General features: G+C 48.2%; 1 pseudogene; it reads left to right on the forward strand.

Annotated features, from left to right (window-relative positions):
* The first annotated feature begins 849 nt into the window (after nucleotides 1–849).
* LOC123089592 (bisdemethoxycurcumin synthase-like) lies at nucleotides 850–2,306 on the forward strand (annotated as a pseudogene).
* Nucleotides 2,307–8,415: the final 6,109 nt, after the last annotated feature.

The following is an 8,415-nucleotide window of genomic DNA, read 5'->3' on the forward strand; positions in this document are numbered from 1 at the left end:
ACTCTCTATGTTCCAAAATATTTGAAGTTTTAGGTTTGTCTTAAAGTTTGACCAAGTATATAACTAGAGAAATATGTTACTATCTAGAGTATCAAATATATGTAGAATGCCCGCTCAAAAAATATGTGTAGAATGCAAATATAATTTGTGATGAAACTAATTTGATTTTGCAGATGTTAATATAATTAATTTTCTCTATATCTAATTTGTGATGAAACTAATGGAAACAACAACTTTAGTTGTCATCTCTATATCTGGTTCACTTGTAAGTTTGTTTCTTCTCTTACATATTGTCTTTTGTCCATATCTTTAGACATTAGATTTTGTACTCCCTCCGTCCGAAAATACTTGTCATCAAAATGGATAAAAAAGAAAACTAAAATAACTCTAGATACACCCCTTTTTATTTATTTTGATGACAAGTATTTCCGGACGGTGGGAGTACTTACGTTGTTCACTTGTGGCCAGTGTCTGGCGAATTATCAGTTATCTTATCTTATCCGCGGTCTAGACCGCCACTGCTTGTCTACATGAGCTCAACTCAACTGTTTCAAATCCCCATGTCTACAACAGAACTTTAAAGGCCCCCCCAAAAAAAAAAGAACTTTAAAGGAATTTCCATCTACTCACCTTTCACTTCCACGGAATTGGTGAGAGCCAAAGGAAACATTCCCCGCCCAACCATTTGGATGCTGCGCCGGAAGCTGCACCTGAGGTGGAGATTAATGAATGCCATGCCAGCCACTACTATAAAGCCCGAGCCTGGCCGATCCCTTAGACACAAACATCGGAAGTTTCACAAGCAAGTATAAGTTGACACACGTACGTAAGTATAGCAAAAGATCGGCCATGGCCATGGGAAGCAGCGATGGTGCGGCGGCGCGGCGGCACGCGGCGATGCTTGCACGGCGAACCCGACGGGCATCCTGGTGCCCCAGGACGTCTTCGCCGACAACCTCTTCCGTGTCACCAACAGCGACCACCTCCCTGAGCTCAAGGAGAAGCTCAAGAGAATCTGTACCGCTACTGCTACTATGTTTCTTTTTTGGACGTCAACGACTATAATCTGCATGCATGCATTTTCAACCAAGAATTGAATTTTCTTGTTGCACCAAGGCGAAAAATCGGGCATCGAGAAGCGGCACTTCCACCTGACAGAGGAGACGCTGGCCGCGCACCCGGAGCTGTTGGACAGGGAGCTGCCGTCGCTAGACACCCGCGTGGACATGACCGTCGACGCCGTGCCGAAGCTGGCGCAGTGCGCCGCGGCCAAGGCCATCGCCTAGTGGGGCCGCCCGGCCGCCGACATCACCCACCTCGTCTTCAGCACCTACTCCGCCTGCCAGGCCCCAACCGCCGACCTCCGGCTGGCCGCGCTGCTGGGCCGCCGCCCCATGGTGAGCCGCACCATGCTCAGCCTCCACGGCTGCTACGGCGGCGGCAGGGCGCTGAGCCTCGCCAAGGAGCTGGCCGAGAACAACCGCGGCGCGCGCGTCCTCGTCGCCTGCTCCGAGATGACGCTCGTCTGCTTCGGAGCGCCCGACGGCGGCAACATCGTCGGCCACGCGCTGTTCGGGGACGGAGCGGGCGCCGTCGTCGTCGGGGCCGGCCCCTTCCTAGACGGCGAGCAGGGCCCGATCTTCGAGATGGTGTCCGCCACGCAGACCACAATTCCCAGGACGGAGCACGCGCTGGGCATGCGGGTCTCCGGGGGCGGCATCGACTTCCACCTGGCAATCCAGGTGCCGACGCTCGTCGGGCAGAGCGTCGAGCCGTGCCTCCTCGACGCGTTCCGTGGCATCATTGTGGACGACGACGATGCTCCACCTCCATGCTCTGGGAATGGGAATGGGAACGGGAGGTGGAACGACCTCTTCTGGGCGGTGCACCCAGGAGGGCGTCCGATCCTGGACAATATAGACAAGGTGCTGATGCTGGAGCCGGAGAAGCTGGCGGCCAGCCGGCATGTGCTCCGCGAGTACGGCAACATGAGCGGCGCCACGATCGTGTTCGTGCTTGACGAGCTGCGCCGCGGCCGGAGCCCGCTGCCGGAGTGGGGTGCGCTGCTGGCCTTCGGACCGGGAATCACGATCGAGGCCATGGTGCTCCGCTGTCCACGCTAGCTAGGTGCCCATATTCATCCCAGGGCTACTTACATACGTCTACATATTTGTGTGTACGCGTGTGCCATACAAAGTGCACAAGTCATCAGCCAACTTAGCAGTCAAAGAAGGCAACGGCCACGCCACATATATACCTCTGTCAGTCATGCACCTAAGCTTTCAGTCCAGCCATGTCCCACACAACTAGCTACTCCTAATTATGTACCTGGGTGTAATATGATTCAAAGAATGACTAAATGGGTGAAATAAAATGCAGACCTATATAAAGGCACTCCAAATATTTTCTAGCAACTCCGCCTATGTCTTCTAGGCATAGCCGGTCCCAAGCCCGGGTAAAGGAGGAGGGTTGTGATAGGCTTGGCGAGCCAATGTAAAAACTAGCCAGTCCCATAGGTATGAAACCCATTTGAGCGAGAATAGTACTAGGATGGGTGACCTCCTAGGAAGTCCTCGTGAAAGGGTTTCATATCTAAGGGTTGTGATAGGCTTGGCGAGCCAACGTAAAAACTAGCCAGTCTTTTGGGTATGAAACCCATTTGGGCGAGAGTAGTACTAGGATGGGTGACCTCCTGGGAAGTCCTCGTGAAAGGGTTTCATATCTAGCCTACCCCAACTTGTTTGGGATAAAAGGCTTCGTAAGTAAGTAATATTGTCCTAGTTAGGTGCTCATATTTTCTGCATTTATTTCAATCTTTCCGGCGATGTTCATTCAGTAGGAGAAGACGTTTCTGTCGACTATGGAGGCGTCTGTGGTGACTTCGTTAATCTCAAGATGAGTGTCAGTTCAGCCTCTCGGAGGGCTTGACTACAACGCAAAGCTAATAATAGTTACATATTTTGGTTTTTGAATATCAAGCAAGTAGCAAGAGAATCGGAAATCGGTTCATGCTCCCGAGAGCACACGCGCCCTCCTGCGCGCGAAAATATTTTTTGAAATGCCAAAAATGTTGTGTGGGACATGTACCCTCCGGGGGCGCCCTCCTGTCTGGTTAGCGTAGCGTGAGGATCTGAACCCAGGATGATGTGTGTCCAGGTGGGTATTGTAGGCCTGCTTGGTTAGCATAGGGTGAGGATATCGTGATCTCAACCCAGGTGGGTGTGTGTCCAGGTGGGTATTGTAGGTGTGTAGTTAACTCTAGCGTAAGGTTGAGAATCTCGAGTTCTCAAGCGTGTGTCGAAATGTACTCGTGTGTGTCGAAAACTACTCGTGTGCTGTCAGGTCTGTCAAACACGTTTGTTGGAAATATATTTAGTTGCAGTTCTTGTATACGTGGGTCTTAATGTGCATAGATCATTCTGACGTTATAGAGTTAATTGATATTCCGACGTTATACGTGGGTCTTTTTGCTTGCTTTTATGGCCCAAGTGCCTTTTTGCTTGCCTGGTTGGCCCAAAGTCATGATATTTTCGTTATAAAGTTAATTTTTCATGGTACAAAATAATTTACAAAATAATTAGAGATAAAAATTGGGGCCATGTGTAGCTACCACCATGGGTAACAAATTATTTCCGATAACTCTGTATTCTTAAGACTTCAAAGATAACTTCAATTATTCTTCCAAAGCTGTGGGGCAAAATGTCGGGGAACGTGGTAATTTCAAAAAATATATCCTACGATCACGCAAGATCTATCTAGGTGATGTATAGCAATGAGGGGGAGAGTGTGTCCACGTACCCTTGTAGACCGAGAGAGGAAGCGTTATGTAACGCAGTTGATGTAGTCGAATGTCTTTGCGATCCAACCGATCAAGTACCGAATGCACGGTACCTCCGCGATCTGCACACGTTCAATTCAGTGACATCCCTCGAACTCTAGATCCAGCTGAGGCCGAGGGAGAGTTCCGTCAGCACGACGGCGTGGTGATGGTGGTGATGAAGTTACCGGCGCAGGGTTTCGCCTAAGCAGTACGACGATATGACTGAGGTGGAAAACTGTGGAGGGGGGCACCGCACACGGCTAAAGATCAACTTGTGTGTCTATGGGGTGTCCCCCTCCCCCGTATATAAAGGAGGACAGGAGGGGGTCGGCCGGCCTCATGGGGCGCGCCCCAAGGGGAGGAATCCTACTCCAACTAGGAGTAGGTTCCCCCTTTCGTAGTCCAACTAGGAGGGGAAGGAAAGAGGAAGAGGGAGAGAAGGAAAGGGGGGGCGGCCCCTTCCCCAATTCGGATTGGGCTTGGGGGGGCGCGCCTCCACCTGGCCGCCTCCTCCTCTCTTCCACTAAAGCCCATGTAGGCCCATTAACCCTCCGGGGGGGTTCGGTAACCCCCCGGTACTCCGGTTTTATCTGAAACTTCTCCGAAACACTTTCGATGTCCGAACATAGCCGTCCAATATATCAATCTTTATGTCTCGGCCATTTGCAGACTCCTCATCATGTTCGTGATCACATCCGGGACTCCGAACAACCTTCGGTACATCAAATCACATAAACTCATAATACCAATCGTCATCGCACGTTAAGCGTGCGAACCCTACGGGTTCGAGAACTATGTAGACATGACCGAGACTCATCTCCGATCAATAACCAACAGCGGAACCTGGATTCTCATATTGGTTCCTACATATTCTACGAAGATCTTTATCGGTCAAACCGCATAACTGTTGGGGAACGTGGCAGAAATTCAAAATTTTCTAAGCAACACCAAGATCAATCTATGGAGATTCTAGCAACAAGAGAGGGAGGGAGTGCATCTTCATACCCTTGAAGATCGCTAAGCGGAAGCGTTACAAGAACGCGGATGAAGGAGTCGTACTCGTAGCGATTCAGATCGCGGTTGATTCCGATCTAAGCACCGAACAACGGTGCCTCCGTGTTCAACACACGTACAGCCCGGGGACGTCTCCTCCTTCTTAATCCAGCAAGGGGAGAGGAGAAGTTGAGGGAGAACTCCGACAACACGACGGCATGGTGGTGATGGAGCTCGTGGTTCTCCGGTAGGGCTTCGCCAAGCACTACGGAGGAGGAGGAGGCGTTGGAGGAGGGAGAGGGCTGCGCCAGGGGAAGGGTGCGGCTGCCCTCTCTCTCCCTCACTATATATAGGGAGAAGGGAGGAGGGGGAGGCGCCCTAGGGTTCCATAGGGGAGGGGCGGCGGCCACAGGGGAAACCCTAGACGGGTTTGGGCGCCCCCACCCCCTAGGAAACTTGCCCCCTAAGCCGGGAGGGGCGGCTGCCCTAGGGGTGGCACCCCCACCTCTCCTGGTTACGTGAGATGGGGTGGTAGGGGCGCTCAGCCCCTTAGTGGGCTGATGTGCCCTCTCCCCTTGGCCCATAAGGCCCCCCAACGCTTGCCGGGGCCTGCGAAACCCCTTTCAGACACGCTGGTCATCACCTGGTACCCCCGGAACAATTCCGGACTCCAATACCCTTCGTCCAATATATCGATCTTCACCGCCGGACCATTCCAGAACTCCTCGCTACCTTCGGTAACCACATACTATTTCCCATAACAACTCTAGCGTCACCGAACCTTAAGTGTGTAGACCCTACGGGTTCGGGAACCATGCAGACATGACCGAGATGTTCTCCGGTCAATAACCAACAGCGGGATCTGGATACCCATGTTGGCTCCCACATGTTCCACGATGATCTCATCGGATGAACCACGATGTCAAGGATTCAAGCAATCCCGTATGCAATTCCCTTTGTCAATCGGTATGTTACTTGCCCGAGATTCGATCGTCGGTATCCCAATACCTCGTTCAATCTCGTTACCGGCAAGTCACTTTACTCGTTCCATAATGCATGATTCCGTGACTAACTACTTAGTCACATTGAGCTCATTATGATGATGCATTACCGAGTGGGCCCAGAGATACCTCTCCGTCATACGGAGTGACGAATCCCAGTCTCGATTCGTGCCAAACCAACAAACACTTTCGGAGATACCTGTAGTGCACCTTTATAGTCACCCAGTTACGTTGTGACGTTTGGTACACCCAAAGCACTCCTACGGTATCAGGGAGTTACACAATCTCATGGTCTAAGAAAATGATACTTGACATTAGAAAAGCTTTCGCAAACGAACTACACGATCTTGTGCTATGCTTAGGATTGGGTCTTGTCCATCACATCATTCTCCTAATGATGTGATCCCGTTATCAATGACATCCAATGTCCATGGTCAGGAAACCATGACCATCTGTTGATCAACAAGCTAGTCAACTAGAGGCTCACTAGGGACATGTTGTGGTCTATGTATTCACACATGTATTGCGGTTTCCGGTCAATACAATTATAGCATGAATAATAGACAATTATCATGAACAAGGAAATACAATAATAACCATTTTATTATTGCCTCTAGGGCATATTTCCAACAGTCTCCCACTTGCACTAGAGTCAATAATCTAGTTCACATCACTATGTGATTGTAATGAATCAACACCCATGGGGTTTGATCATATCTCGCTTGTGAGAGAGGTTATTAGTCAACGGATCTGAACCTTTCAGATCCGTGTGTGCTTTGCAAATCTCTATGTTCTCCTAGATGCAGCTACCACACTCTATTTGGAGCTATTCCAAATAACTGTTCTACTATACGAATCCGGTTTACTACTCAAAATAATCCGGATTAGTGTCAAAGTTTGCATCGGCGTAACTCTTTACGACGAACTCTTTTACCACCTCCATAATCGAGAAAATTCCTTAGTCCACTAGTTACTAAGGATAAGTTTGACCGTTGTCTTGTGATCCATTCCTGGATCACTCTTGTACCCCTTGACTGACTCATGAAAAGGTACACTTCAGGTGCGGTACACAGCATAGCATACTATGGAGCCTACGTCTGAAGCATAGGGGACGACCTTCATCCTTTCTCTCTCTTCTGCCGTGGTCATGTCTTGAGTCTTACTCAATATTCACACCTTATAACACAGCCAAGAACTCCTTCTTTGTCGATCTATTTTGAACTCCTTCAAAATCTTGTCATGATATGTATTTATTTGAAAGTACTATTAAGCGTTTTTGATCTATCCTTATAGATCTTGATGCTCAATGTTCAAGTAGCTTAATCCAGGTTTTCCATTGAAAAACACTTTTCAAATAACCCTATATGCTATCCAGAAATTCTACATCATTTCTGATCAACAATATGTTAATAACATATACTCATCAGAAATTCTATAGTGCTCCCACTCACTTCTTTGGAAATACAAGTTTCTCATAAACTTTGTATAAACCCAAAATCTTTGATTATCTCATCAAAGCGTATATTCCAACTCCGAGATGCTTACTCCGGTCCTTAGAAGGATTGCTGGAGCTTTGCATACTTGTTAGCATCTTTTAGGATTGACAAAACCTTTTGGTTGTATCACATACAACCTTTCCTCAAGAATATCATCGAGGAAATAATGTTTTGACATCCTATCTACAAGATTTTATAAATCATGCAGTAACTGCTAATATAATTCCAACAAACTCTTTAGCATCGCTACGAGTGAGAAAGTCTCATCGCAGTCAACTCCTTGAACTTGTCGGGAAACATCTTAACGACAAGTCGAGCTTTCTTAATGGTGACACTTACCATCATTGTCCGTCTTCCTTTTAAAATCCATTTGTACCCAACAGCCTTATGACCATTAAGTAGTTCTGCCAAAGTCTACACTTTGTTTTCATACATGGATCCTCTCTCGGATTTTATGGCCTCGAGCCATTCATTGGAATCCGGGCCCACCATCGCTTCTCCATGGCTCGTAGGTTCATTGTTGTCTAGCAACATGACCTCCAAGACAGGATTACCGTACCACTCCGAAGCAGTACGCGTCCTTGTCGACCTATGAGGTTCGGTAGTGACTTGATCCGAAGTTTCATGATCACTATCATCAGATTTCACTTCAATTGGTGTAGGTGCCACAGGAACAATTTCCTGTGCCCTGCTACACACTGGTTGAAGAAATGGTTCAATAACCTCATCAAGTCTCCACCATCTTCCCACTCAATTCTTTCAAGAGAAACCTTTCCTCGAGAAAGCACCCGTTTCTAGAAACAATCACTTTTGCTTCCGCATCTGAAATAGGAGGTATACCCAACTGTTTTGGGTGTCTTATGAAGATGTATTTATCCACTTTGGGTTCGAGCTTATCAGGATGAAACTTTTTCATATAAGCATCGCAGCCCCAAACTTTCAAGAAACGACAACTTAGGTTTCTCTAAACCATAGTTCATACGATGTCATCTCAACGGAATTACGTGGTGCCCTATTAAAATGAATGCAGTTGTCTCTAATGCCTAACCCATGAACGATAGTGGTAATTCGATAAGAGACATCATGGTATGCCCCATATCCAATA

This window comes from Triticum aestivum, chromosome 4B, assembly GCF_018294505.1.
Source record: "Triticum aestivum cultivar Chinese Spring chromosome 4B, IWGSC CS RefSeq v2.1, whole genome shotgun sequence".
Taxonomy (NCBI): domain Eukaryota; kingdom Viridiplantae; phylum Streptophyta; class Magnoliopsida; order Poales; family Poaceae; genus Triticum; species Triticum aestivum.